Raw genomic sequence first — 15,401 nt, 5'->3', positions numbered from 1 at the left:
ATCTCAGCTTCATCAGACAATTATCAATCCTCTCATACTACACCCGGGGTGTTTTTCTTCAAGTCAGAGAGGGCTTTCTTCCACCTACATACATGAGATTCTTGATCATGAATCTCAAACCCCTTGGGTTGTTCGAAGCCTGTGGACTTGCTACATGAGGGGAATGGTCCCCTTGTAAGATTTTCCTGCGGTACATATCATACATGTACCTTCATGCTCTTCTTGAATTCAGGCATCCAAGTCACCATCTGACTCACATCAGGTAGGGCCCCATAAGTAGACTTTCTTTCCTTCACTTGAGTTGCTCCATATCTATGGCCAAGTTCAAATGTCTTGTATATGAATTGATGCACCTTGGATGTGCCTTTTGAGGCCTATGAGCTCCTTTATTTATATGTTTCCATGTGGTGTGACACTTAGCCCTTAAGGGCACTCCTTAAACTAGGCTAACTTGTCAATTTTACCAACATAACCACACTTTCATATAATAATAATAAAAATATTGCTTTGTAGACATCCTTTTTTAGTGCTTGAAGTTGCCCCTTTCTCTTCTAAGGGTCCTCTTCCACCTCCAAGAGTCAAATCAACAAAAGTCAACATGGTTTTGGCCCAACTCCTTTGGGTGCAAAACCCCCACGCTTGGGTTCTTAGCCCACAAGTGCCCTTATGGTGCTAATTCCTCCACGACCCTCTAGCCTAGGGTTTGGAGTACCTCCCAAGCTACAAACCTCAATATTCTGCCCCCTTCAAATTTGGCTACGCAGACTACTCAAAGAGTAAAGGCTTTCGACTTCCAAGATAAATGTTGCTCAGCTTGTGAGAAGAGAATAAGGAATACCGAAAGATGGATTATAAAATCCATTGATAACACCTTCAAACTCACTCCACCTCTACCAATGTCTTCTTCCTCATCCACAATGAAGTGCAATCTCAAAACCAGAGAGATTTCACTCAAATACCAATGAGGGTGCACAGTTTCAACACTGAAACTAGCAGAATGAGGGTTTCCAGAAACCCTAGACTCTCTTCTCAAGAGCTCTCCAAAATTCTATTTTTCAAGTGAGTGAATGCAAGAATGAAGAGAGACTCTTCATTTCCCTTTTTTTTATAACTCACTTGACGCTTTTGTCACCCTTTTACCTTTTATTTTAATAAAGTCACTTTAGTGTGTTTTCTTACTTTATAATTTAAAAGTGATTTTTCATTAGCCTAGAACCCATCTCCCCATTTTTTCCACTTTAGCATTTATATAGTCTTCTCCTAGGGGATTTTTGTTCCCTTGATTAATTTTCTTGTCCTAGCCTACATGAACTTCATTAGGCTAGTGGAATCTTCCCCTTATGTTTCCTAAGAGGGTGGGGACATTACACAATAGCAACAACATCAAACATAGGCTTGTAGAATGGGTTGTTCTTGGCAATGTTGAAAGGAATTTCTCCATAGAAAACACTGTTGAAAATGCAACAAGATGATGGATCTTAGTGAAAAGGAGTCGCCTTCACTAAGTGGGCCTGCAGGGCATTTTTGGCGCAAAGTCTATTTTTAGACTATGTCTATTTTTCGACATATGGATCATGGTCTATGAGTTGCAGGATGCTGTTTATGGATGATTGGTCATGTTGGGAAAAAATAGATGGATTTCTATTTTTGGATCACAGCAGGAGTGATCAGAGTCTATTTTTAGACTGCTAGTCAAAAATAGAAAAGTCAAATATTATTGTCTCATAATAATATTTGGACTATAAACTTTATCTTATCCTCTTGGAGCACTTCAATTTGAGCTACAGATGTGGCACATGCAGTTGTCAGAAGGAAATACGCTTTTCTTATGAGTCAATTGAGCTATTGCATGCAGGACATCAGTGAGAACTCATGTGGTTGAGTTCTGTGGAGTTGGATGTGGAGTTGATGGAGTTGTGTTCAGTTTGACTTTGTTAAAATAGTTGTAATTAGTCTAACTGCAAATAGACTAGTGATGAGTGATGTGAATTAATTGATTGAATTAATTCACTAATTATTAACTCATAATGCAACTGAAGAATACATCAGTTAACTCAGTGCATGTACAGTTCAACAGGGACAGGTGTTAGAGGTTGAGATTGCTATCAGTTGTGACTATAGTTGTGCATGAGATCTTGCACAAGCAATGTATTGAGTATGCCCATGAGGATTGCACAACATATGCCCAATAGAATAGCCTGTGCTCACGTGATTTCCAGTGTGAGTGATTTTCACAAGGTAAATAGGAGTTTGGATCAGCCATTCATCATTCATTCTCTTGCAGGATTGTGCAGTGGAGGCAAGAAAGCAGCGGTGGAGATTTGAACCTGTGAATTGTTCGAATCTGAGCTAGTTTTGTGTGTAACCGGTGGAGATAGTGGTGGATACTTGTGAAGAGTATTGTACTATGTATTGTTACATGTTCTCAATCATTATAATATACAGATAGTGTGGGGTTTTCAGTGGTAAGCTTTCCCCGGGTTACATATTGTGTTAATGTGTGCATGTGATTGATGTTTCATTGTTTTTAATGCTGTTAAATTGATGATCAACGTAGAGGAGGTTATGTATTATGCATGTATTCCGCAATAGTGTATAATCGGGATAATCTATGTTGAATATGTGTTTATTATTCAAAATTTCTACAAACACCTACCCACCTGCTTGTCAACTTCTTGTTTTTCCTTTCATTTAAGCACCAACCTAATAGAGGTTTGTGCACTTGGTGTGGTTCTAAGAACAAAAATTGATGAAATGATGAGGGGCCAGCGATTATGGAAGGTGACGAAAAAGAACCACTCTCACTTCTTACCCCCATTCCTCCCCTTGCAACTTTACTTTTCATATCTTCCTTGTTCTCTTAGACTACATCCTTGTCTTGCAATGCTTTTGTGGCAATACGAATGATTTTCGGACTTGCTTCTAAGCAAAGTTCCATATCATTCCGAAAATTTGTGCAAGGTCGCATTTCAACTAGGAGATTCTCCCCATCATATGCTTCCCACACAACTTGCAATTCAAAGCTTGTCTATTGAACCCCCTGTCAAGTTCACCATATTCCCACATAGGGTCCAAATTTTTTGATATTTTCAGGCATCAATGTAACACAACAAAAACAAAAACAAAAAATTGAAAAAAAATCAACATTCTTATAATCAAAATACAAAAAAATTGCATTAAAAAATACAAATGTAAATGATACATAAACAATAGATCTCCTACAGTCATCAATGGTTGGACATCTAGATCGCGAGAGAATAAACCTAATAGGAATGGGGCATCACCGAGGAACGATGGTAGTGGATTCGCAGAGCATTGCTACAGAAGTTTGGAGGGCCACCGCATTGCAGGATGGATCGATCGAAGATCAAGGGAGACGCAGATATGTGTCAGATCTAGATCCGTTTTGGACAGGTGCGCACCTTGATAAAAAGTCACTACCTGGATCTTCTCTCCCCACAGGTGAGGTATTAATTAGATCAGATAGTCGGTCTGCCGCGAGCGTAGTAGTGGGTTATCCTTTTGGAGCGGCCCCAACAGTAGATCTACAGTCAAATCAGCTGGATCGGGAGATTATCATCTCTTTCTGGGCCTTGAGCAGTCGAAAGGGACAATTGGAGTTGGATTTGCGATGTAGTTCGACAGATCGGATGTTCTATTTAACTGATCTGAGGTTTCCCGGGGATCAGATCTCACCTATGAGTTTATTCTTCCCATCGCAGCCTCCTCAAAGTCTCTCAGATATGTACTTTAACACAGATCTTAATATTGATACACATGATTGTCAAGAAAGGATTCTGGATCTAGAATCACAGACATCGTTCCAAGTCTTTATCAAAACTCAAGTTGGAAAATCAATTCTTTTTTGGGTTAGGGCTTCTGAAAGGGTTTACAATCTGAAGAAAAATATCCTACATACCCTTGGTTATCCGATAATGCTTCAAACATTGATCTGCGGAGGCAAATCAATGCAGGATGAATTGAAAATACAAGATTATAATGTCACTCCATCATCCACCATCTTTTTAAATTTGAGACTTTGAGGAGGATCTTCTAGATCGAGCAAATCAAAGGGTGCAAGGGGTGAGTCTGGCTCTAGTCTTCCCAAAGGACCAGCGTTGAATCAAGGAGGCTTGTCTTTCAAAGACATTCTAAATGGAAAATTCACCGCCTCCGCAAATCTAGAACAAACACACAATATTCCAAGCCCCTATATAGTGGAACAGTTGAATCAAGTTCCAGCATTTACTATAGATCTATCAGAAACAAATGATTTGCGCTCAACATATGAAGCCTAAGTCGTTATATGCAGATTCAACAGTTTTTTGCCAAAACCAATGGATCTTTTTCACTAGATCTTCACAAATTGGTCAATAAACTGTGAGATCCACCTCTGCTCCAAAGGCTTCTTCATAGTAAAGTTTGCATCATCAGAGGAACGAGAATATATTCTGCAAGAAGGCCCATGGTTTTGGGGAACTACGGGACTTTTTGTTACTCCATGGTTCCCAGATTTTGACGCAAATACAATGGTAGTATCAATAATGTCGGTTTGGGTTAGACTGCATAATCTTCCCCTACATTTTTGGCATCATAAAGCACTAGAAGGCATTGGGAATCTCTTAGGACAATACATAAAGACAAATACACAAAGAGTTGAAGAACGAATCTTCACTTTTGCCAGAATCTGTGTGGAGGTTGATCTCAGCAAAGGATTGTCGGATTGCGTCCTCTTGACTCACAACAAGCAGTGTTCGACACAATTTCTAGATTTTGAAAACACGGCATTCAGATGCCGAATATGCCGCCAGTCAAGACATGTACAAAATACATGTCCCGAGGCCAAGAAAGAGCCACAAAGGAAGAAGAAACCAGGAAAGCAACCTAAAGGGTGGCAATTTCCTTAGCATTTGCCCGAAGATGATGAGGATGAAGAAGAAATAGATCCCCATACCAATGAAGAAGTCCAGAATCCACAATAAAATGTAGTAAAGGAGGAAATATATCATGAAGCCTCATCAACACCAGTTCCCACAACACAGTGAAAGGGGAGACCTAAGTCTAAGGAACTGGGAGGTTACAAACATCAACAAGTCTCAGAAAGCTCAGACTCAGATAAGGAAATTCCCAAATTGGATGAAGAGAACCATCTAGCTCTTGTATCAACCACCCCATCTCAAGGAGAATGGCGGAAAGTAGAAAAGAAGAAATGGAGAAAAGGGTAACCTGTTTCTCTACATATTAAGATAGTTTATTTGTTTTGGCTCTGTGATCACCAATCTTGACTGACTTGATGAATGCTTTACAAGAATCTACATGTAATTTTGTTTTCATCAATGAAAATATGATTTTTCCTGGGGAAAAAAATAGCACTCCTACAGTCCAATAAAAATTTAACTAAAATGAGGGAAAAAAAAAGATAAGTATGCAAATCTTATCAAAAATTTGTTAAAAAAAAATCGAGGTGGACATACAACTGTTAGAAAATCAAAAAGGCGGAAAAATTTAATTTATGTTGATAATTACTTGTGATATTCTTATGTTCCTTTTAACTTTTGTATGTTCTTCTTTTAATTTAGTTCATCAAGCAATTACCAAAACAATAACACGAAGATCATAGACACCACATGTAGGTAGACAGCTAAGGAAAAACCCCTATCTCGGGGAAAACCCAATCAACAACTTTTCCTTTAATAGTTTCACGAGATGATCCAAGACTTATTGACCTAGACACAGACTTCCTCCAATCACCAAGTCAGCCCTTCCTTTCTTCTGCAGATGATAACCTTCCAGTAACTTCGACCTAGCACTTTGATCTTCAACTTCCCAGCAGCAGAACTTTGACCCAGCAGAAAACTTTGACCCAGCAAAAACTTTGACCCAGTAGAAACTTCGACCCAACAGTAACTTAGACCCAGCAGAATCCAAAATTTTGACCTTCCCATCAACAAAATTTTGACCCAGTAAATAGCCCAGTAAATCCACATGTGTGAGAGAGACAACCCAGAAAACTTCGATTTTCATTCTCCAACAAATCTCCTCCTTCTGCAACTTCGCACTTTTTCTGCTTCCTCTTCTTGGATATCGAACTTGTGTGAAAGTATCTTCCAAATGAATCGAACTGCTTGTATATATACCCTTTTCTGGAGTTCGAATTACCCTCATGTAAGCCGACTTGGTGTGGAGGTGATAAATGACTTATTTTACTCAGTATTAATTATTTTTACATGATTCAAAAGCCCAAGAAGGGTCTCTTTAAATGACAATGACTGTAATGACTCAAAACAAAACCTAGAAGTCCTCAATGGGGACCTTGACCTAAAACATGATGACCCAAGCATGAAACTCATGCTTTAACAAGTCATAATAATAATAATACTTTATTTTTCTTTCTTTTGATAAATACATTTCATTACGACTCAAATACAATTATGAAGACCAGACCTAGTTACATTCTTCAACACTCCCTCTTAACTAGGGAGGTATTCATACATACATATACAACTACATGGAATATCTCAAAACACATGAACCATGAAGAGTTTAGGCACTTACAGTACCACGGACTAGATTCCTGACCAGGGCAATCTATCCGGGTGGAACTAAGATGGATTAAAGCTTTCAGCCTCTCTAGATACCATTACGCTTACTTGCTAACTATCAACCCAGGGAACTAGGTGCTTAATGCAAGGTCAGAGCTCTATGACCAACGCCACCCTCCCTAATTCAGGAACTAGACATCAACACATAGGTCGGTCAGGTGTCTTCCCAGGCATCTTACACATAATGCCTCAACACATCAAATCTCTCCCGATTAAACAGATCAGTAACCTTGAGCATGCTTCCAAACTTTGAGGGATTTACCTGAACAATCACAACCCCAATCAGTAACAACCTTACACATAAGCAAACACAAACCTTCGGGGCTAAACACCTTGATGTTGCTTCACAAATTATCAAAGTAGGGCATAGAGGCTTCCCAAACAAATCTTGACAGAAGATTCCTCAATCATATAGCTTCCTTTCCTACTTCACATGCAACAACATATTCTTCAAATTGATCCTGCTTTCCTTCTTTCAGTGGTACCTCAATATGCATTCTCTAATTTCTTCAAGGTATCCATCATGACTATAGTATGCCCTCCTTCTCAACTAGGGAGATATCCTTCTTTCTTTTATCTAGGCTCCCTCTTAACTTAGGGAGATCAAATTCTTTCTATGACATCGGAGAATCTTTCATGGCTTCCATCCTTCTTATCAAAGTCATCTTGACCATCATCATTCATATAACTTCCCTTATCATGCTTATCAATCAAATAAACTTTACTTATGAATATCTTCGGCATCTTGAAGATTATGTATCTTCATAACTTAGATAGCAAGTACAACCAACTACATATATAGAAGCATGAACTTAACTACATCAAAATCATATAATAATGGAAGTGTTGGACTTTAGACATCAAATACCTAAACTTAGTTAGGTTCTTAATCAACAAGAGACACACACTTTTATATTTCAACTTCTTGCTAGGGTTTTGTCATAAACACTAGATTTCATCATCAAGACTTCGAGCAACTCAATCAAGATAACAATCTTCAGTATATCTAGGGTCTTAATATTTCTTCCAGAGATATGGCATACTCTACTATAATATATTGCAAACCCTAGAAGCAATTCAAACAAGTATAGTTCTACAATGCATCCAACAACTTTAGAATTTGTATGTTAGACTTCTACTAGGATTTAATGCAAACCCTAGATTCCATATTTGAGATACTAAGCTTCAACAATCATAACCAATCACAGAACAATCTAAGGTTTCAACAATATGACCAACCTTTTTGTAAACCCTAGATTTTATCATCACATTTGCAACAATATCATCACATCATATCCTAGAATATCAAACTTCTACTAGGGCTTAGTTACAAACCCTAGCCTTCGCACACTATAAGCATCAACAATTTTGTTAGCACATATATCTAGGATCTCATAATCATGCACAAGCATATCAATATCCATTAGGTAAGCCCAAGACAAAAATATCAATACATTATAAAGTCAGACATATAAAAATCTTGATTAGGCTAGGGTTTCGATCAGATGGACAAACATACACCTACCTAGGAGCTTACTCTCGATAGAAATGGTTTTACTCATAAACCCTAATTTACCAAGACCTCGAGGTCTAGGAACACATTACCATCCAACACTAAAGGAGTAAGGTTTCCATAATAATACTTAAACTCCAAACATATCAAAACCCCAAACATCAAAAGAATAGTATTTTTCTAGATTTCATCAGTAAACCTAAGAAGACTAGGGTTTTTCACATTAGCATTGACATACCCTTAGGTTAGGGTGCTACAGAGAACCTTTTAGGGTTCCACAAACATGATGTTTTAATGATGATATATTCAATCTAATGATTAATCATCCAAACAAGAATCTTTATGATTCAACGGTCCTAGACATAACACTTGTTACTAATGTCAAGCAGATTTAAATGAATATACCTTTATCGCAAAGAGAACAAAACTTGTGATCTTCTCCACGGCTCTTGAGCATATTAGCAAGCTTTTCCTAAACAAGGAAAATACAAAAGAAATGTTATTAGCATCTAGTATAAACACATGTAGATAAGAAAAGGAAAACCAAATATGAAAGATAATACAAGGAGTAAGATACTTGTCTTTAGAAAAATGGTGAGGGCTCCCACTTAATCCAATCTCGAGGGATACCTATAACTTTAACAAAACAATTCAACAATGTTTTTCCAAAGCATGTTAAACCTATAAGTACTAAACATAAAAATATAAGACAATTCAAAAACTTAGAGTAGAGGGACTTCGTAGTATAAGTCTTTTATTTTTTATTCTTTGGTTTTGTTCTTCTTTGCAGATCCTTCTTCGACAACATTTGCTTGATCCCTATTTCTCTTTCTATTCCTCGGATTCTCGGGACAATCACTTCTATATTGACCAATATTGTGACAATTGTAGCATTCGATTTTGGATAGGCCTACCTTCCTTTTAGGCCCTTTAGACTTCTTGAAGGTTCCTTTGTTCTTGTGATGAGCAGAATAGGCATTTGAAACTTTCTCCTCTTCATTTGTTTGTTCCTTAATAATGAAATTTGGACTTCTTCTTGACTACATGCATTCCATAATTGTTCGAATGTAGGAGTTTCCTTCCAACTATTGAGACCTGATGAAAAAACACTCGAAGATGTTGGAAATTCTAGAAATGCAGTGACTACAAGCTCCTTTTCAGGTACTATCTCATCGATTTCTTGGAGTTCATCTCTAATTTTAGTTATTCTTACAAAGAAGGATACCACAGTGTCTTCCTTTGTCATCTTTATAGTTCTTAGTTCATTCTTAAGACTTGTTATTTGACCAAGATTCTTGATTGTGAATAATTTGGATAATGTCTCATCCATCTCTTGAGCAAAATCCATGTTGGATATATATGGGATGAAGTTATCCATTATTCCATCCACCATTAGTGTCATGGCCAATATCTCTGTTTCTCTGATCTTTGTCTTTTCTGCATCACTTGACTCATTTGTAGGCTTCTTTACTTTTCCTTTGACTACATCCAAGACTTTATTATTCTCAAGGATGAGATCTATCCTCTTATTCCATGCCCTATAATTGGATGCTCCTTCTAATTGGTTTTCTCCCTTCATTGAGGTAGACATTGTTCTTGAATATGCTAGGCCTGACTTCTTATATGATCATTTTCCTTGATGACCCTTTATTCACCTCCTAATTCTCCTTTTAATAGATCTTTAAGTTTCATTTTTCCTTATTCTTCACCTTAGCTCTAATACCATGTTAGAAAATCAGAAAGGCAAAAAGATTTTCTTTATGTTGATAAGTACTTGTAATATTCTTATGTTCATTTTAACTTTCTTATGTTCTTCTTTTACTTTAGTTCATCAAGCAATTACCAAAACAATAACATGAAGGTCTTAGACACCAGATGTAGGTGGACAGCTAGGGAAAAGCCCCTATCTAGGGGAAAACCCAGTGAACAACTCTTCCTTTAATAGTTTCACGAGATGGTCCAAGACTTCTTGACCTAGACACAGACTTCCTCCAATCACCAAGTCAACCCTTCCTTTCTTCTGCAGATGATGATCTTCCAGTAACTTTGACCTAGCACTTTGATCTTCAACTTCCCCAACAACAGAACTTTGACCTAGCAAAAACTTCGACCCAACAGTAATTTTGACCCAATATAATCCAAAATTTCGACCTTCCCAGCAACAAAATTTTGACCCAGTAAATAGCCCAGTGAATCCACACATGTGAGAGAGAGACAACCCAGAAAACTTCGATTTTCCTTCTCTAGCAAATCTCCTCATTCTGCAACTTCGCACTTTTTCTGCTTCCACTTCCTGGATATCTAACTTGTGTGAGAGTATCTTCCAAATGAATTGAATTGCTTGAATATATACCCTTTTCTGGAGTTCGAATTACCATCATGTAGGCCAACTTGATTAGGTAAGGGCCGACTTGGTGTGGAGGTGACAAATGACTTATTTTACTCAATATTAATTATTTTTACATGATTCAAAAGCCCAAGAAGGGTCTCTTTAAATGGACAATGACTCTAATGACTCGAGACAAAACCTAGAAGTCCTCAATGGGGACTTTGACTTAAAACATGATGACCCAAGCATGAAACCCATGCTTTAACAAGTCATAATAATAATAATAATAATAATAAATTTCTTTCTTTTGATAAATACATTTCATTATGACTCAAATACAATTATGAAGATCAAACCTAGTTATATCCTTTAACACCTACATATACACCACCAGCGCTGGGAATTTGGGAAACCCTCCCCACTCCACAATAAATTGATGATGGCAAACAAAACACACTCTATCCCTAGCCAAATGAAGGAAAATAAATGGGTAAAGGAAACCATATGAAACATATATTTAAAAACAAAAAAACAAAAAAGCGGTGGAAATTGATGCCCATACCTGCAAAAGCATCCACAGTTGAGAAAATCAATCACCACTCGAAAAAAACACGCTGATGGCAAAGGAAAATTGTGTCCTCCTCCTCCTTGGCTAAAGAAAAACCAGTCTCCTCCTCCTTTTCTCTCCAAGCCCTTCTTTCTGTTTGCAAAATGAGTTGAAAAAAAACCCAAAAATAATGCCTTAAAGCATCTTTCCCCACAACTCAACAATTTTTTCACATCTAGGGATTTTATCCGATTTTTTTCCTTTTGTAAAAATTGTTGATATTCACTGGCAATAAAATCACCCAAGGTTAAATATCTTGACCACACAATTTTAATGTGATTTTCGTAACATTGATCTCTTTGTTTTTAAAAACTGTCGTTTCGAAACCGAGTCAACCGAGTTGGTCCATTTTATTGGGCTATCAGGTCGACTCCGCCTTTGAACCAAACCGGTTGGCCGGGTTGTTACCGAGCCAGCCGAGTTGGTTAACGACTCGGTCGGCTCAGTAACAACCCAACCAGCTCGGCCGAGTCCGAGCCAACTCAGTCGGTTTGGTAACAACGGTCGGTAAAGTCACTTCAGCACTTTTTTTTTGAAATTTGGTTTGTGGGGTCCCCAAAGCCCAATGTAATTTGCCTGTGGGTTCTTTGGAGTCCATTCCCCTCTCCTAAACCCTATAAAACCGACCCAACCCCTCTCATTTCCTCACAACCATTTCATTGCATTTGAGTGAGAATTTGAGTGAGAGTTTGTGAGGAGTTTTGGAGTTTGTTTTTGGAGCAGCGGTGAGGAGTCTTGGGCAAGCATTGTAGCAGGAGTGAGGAGCTTCTTAGGCAGCCATTGGAGCAGCATTGAGGAGTTTGTTTGTTGCAGCGACCTTGAGGAGGCAGTTTGTGCCTAGAGGTATTTTTTTCACTTGTAAAAATTGAAAAAAGTGTTTTTTGTGAAAGAAATGAACATTAAAGCAATGTTATTTTTTTTTTCATTTTCAGATTTTTTCCTTTGATTTCCAAGTGAAAAAATGGCACCTAGAGTGAAATATGTTGCTTGGGCATATGTTGAAATGGTTGATAGTCAAATGCATTGCAAATTTTGCCATAGAAAAATTAAGGAAGGTCCTGGGGGCATTAATAGGCTGAAACAACACTTAGCGGGGATTAGAGGCCAAATTACTCCATGTGAATCACAAGAAATTGGGGAGATTAAGAAGGATTTGTTAGCCAACTTTGAGAAGTTTAAAAAAGAAAAGGCTAGGCAAAAAGAATTAGAGGCTAAAATTGGGAGGAAGAGGAGTATACAAAAAATGATGGCTACCAACCCCCATTTTGCTTTTGAGGATTCTTCTTCTATCCCTTGTACTGATGCATCCAACCCCTTTTGATATGTTCATCCCTCTTTGGAGTCTATTCAAGAAAAGGGTAAGGGTAAAATGAAAAAGAAGGGTGATATGAATATCAAAAGTTATTTCATTGTCACACCCTCCTCTCCATCAGATGCACATGGTCCTCAAGCTAGTAGAACTTTGCAACCCACTTTAGATGACCATTGGAAAAAAGAATTGAGGGAGACTGCTTGTGATTACATATGTAGATGGTGGTATGATGCGGATATCCCCTTCAATGCTTCTCGTTCACCATATTATGAGCCTATGTTTGATGCCATACACGCTGCTGAAAAAAGGCTTCAAAGGCCCTACTATGCATGAGATAAAGGGGTATCGTTTGCAGAATGAAATTACCTCCATTAATGGCTATTTGAAAGATTTCAAGCACTCATGGGAAAGAACATGAGGTACCATCATGTCAGATGGATGGACTCATCAAAGGAACTATACCATCATAAACTTTTTTATCTTCTGCCCACAGGCAACCATATTCCTAAAATCAGTTGATGCATCTGATAGGATAAAAGATGAACAATTGTTGTTTCAGCTATTGGATGAGATTGTGGGGTGGCTAATGTTGTTCAGGTCATCACAAATAATGCTTCTAACTATGTTCTTGCAGGTAAATTGTTAGAGGAAAAACACAAAACCATCTTTTGGACCCCATGTGCTGCATATTGCATAGACCTCATGCTTGAGGATATTGGCAAATTAGATTAGGTCAAAAACCCTGTAGATCATGCCAAAAGCATATCAAAATTTATCTACAATCATTCATGGATTTTGAGCCTTACGAGGAGACACACAGGGGGCAAGGATATTATTAGGCCTGTCATCACTAGATTTGCTACTCATTTTTTGATGTTGCAATCTATGATTTCACAACATAGAAACTTGCAAAAGATATTTTCCAGAGAAGAATGGAATCAAAGCCAGTGGTCTCACAAACAGGATGGCAGAGAATTGAAAAAGAAAGTTAATGAAGAAATATTTTGGAGAAAGGTATCAGAGATTGTGAAGGTTATTGAGCCACTGGTTAAGGTGTTGCAGTTGGTGGATGGGGAAAGATTGTCTATGGGCTTCATTTATGAGGCTATGGATCAAGTAAAGGAGCAAACAAAGAGGGCATACAAGGATAAAGTGGCTAAGTATGGGCCCATTTGGGCAATCATTGATGAAAGATGGAACAATCAACTCCATCGCCCTATACATGCAGCTGGGTATTTTTTGAACCCACGGTATCATTATAAAGCTCGGGCAGTAAGAGCTTTGAAGGGGGAGGCTAGAGATGGATTGATTCACTGCATTGATCGCATGATCCCATTGGAGAGTGATCAGCTGGAGATACACCGACAGGTCACAACCTTCAGCAAAGCCATAGGTACCTTTGGGAAGAACCTAGCAAAGATTGCAAGGGAAGCAGATGAGCCAGGTAAACAAAAATTTCAATTTTCAAATTCTTAATACTTATTTTGTTAAATCGTTTATAATTTGAAAGTTGTATATAATTTGTAGTTTTGTTGAGCTAACTCATTACACTCCTCTGTTTTTTGCAGCACAATGGTGGGAAGCTTTTGGTAGCCATTGTCCTGAATTGCAGAAGTTTGCAATTCGTATTTTGGGTCAAACTTGTAGTGCTACTGGGTGTGAGCGCAATTGGTCTGTCTTTGAGAGGATTCACACGAAGAAGAGAAATCGTTTGGATCAAAAACAGTTAAACGATCTAGTCTATGTCTAATACAACCTCCAGCTCAAACGCAACCAATTGCTGAACAAAAGACCTGATTTAGATCCCATTGTGTTGGAAGACATTGATCCAACATTAGATTGGGTAGTGGAGAGTCATCTAGCAGAGTTTGATTCTAATGAGGATCTTGAATTGGATTTATAGGTGGAGGCATCACTCGAACATAATGTTCAGTTGAATGTAGATCCACTTGTACCAGCCTCAGGGCCAGCCCCAAGTCCTCCAGTTGCAGGCGCTTCCTCTACTCAGCCACGACAAAAGCGCATATCTCGTCTATCTCAGCTTGCAGCTGTTGCACAGCCTGCTAGTGCTACCACTTCTACAATTGCAGTTGGAGATGATGATGAGGAGCCATGGGCTTCTCTGTCTGACTCTAATCCAGAGGTTGAGCTAGATGATGTTGGCTCCTCTAGCAGTAGCCAGTAGTACTGGTCACAATTTACTTTTGTTGTAGAGGCCATTTCTAGCCTCCTTGGTTATGTGTTTTTGTTTTGATCTCTATATCATCATCATGTATGTATTGGACAGTGCACTGGGTGCCATTTTGATATAATGGATATATTCATGAGCCTACTTTGATCATATGTTGTCTTCTATCTATATTCTAATGTTGTGTGTTTGGAAACATGAATGCAAATCTTTAAAATTATGTTTTTTTATAAAAAAATAAATATTTAATGTATTTTTTACAATGACCGAGTCATTGAAATCGAGCCGGCCAAGTTGATACTGAGTTGGAGTTGACCCTCAGCGGTGTCGATACCGAGTTGGAGTCGGAGTCGGAGTCGACCCTCGGCCGAGTCGTAATCGGAGTTTTAAAACATTGATTGATCTAGATGCTAACCCTCTGGCATCTATAACTGTAATGAGCTTTTACTTCAAAGGTTTATAATTTTCAAACATTCTCCTGAAGTTTATCTTCAAGCAGATGTTTGCAAAGCATTTTAACAGGTGGCAATTTCAAAATGAGACTAGATCACATAAAAAGATGCATGAACACTTTCCCTAACAGTGGAGGATAAATCCTTGAATTTTCCAATAAAGGCCTTTTTACAAGGAGAAAAAAGTGACGTGAATAGAACTTCACAGTTTTTGACAGAAATTTTAGCAAAAGAAATTTTAGCAAAAGGCTTCTATAAAATAAACCTCAAACTGGATCACAAAATATAGATGACCTTTCAACAGTTTTTTGTTTCTAGTTTTTCCCATTTTGACAACAACCAGTGTGCTTTGCAGTTTTTGATGAACCAGATTTGCATCTAAATTAGAAATAAGATTC

This window comes from Pinus tabuliformis, chromosome J, assembly GCF_031772625.1.
Source record: "Pinus tabuliformis cultivar Carrire ecotype Pingquan chromosome J, CPIR1, whole genome shotgun sequence".
In the NCBI taxonomy this organism is placed as follows: Eukaryota; Viridiplantae; Streptophyta; class Pinopsida; order Pinales; family Pinaceae; genus Pinus; species Pinus tabuliformis.
The sequence above is the reverse complement of the archived record's forward strand: the minus strand, read 5'-3'. Positions refer to the sequence as shown.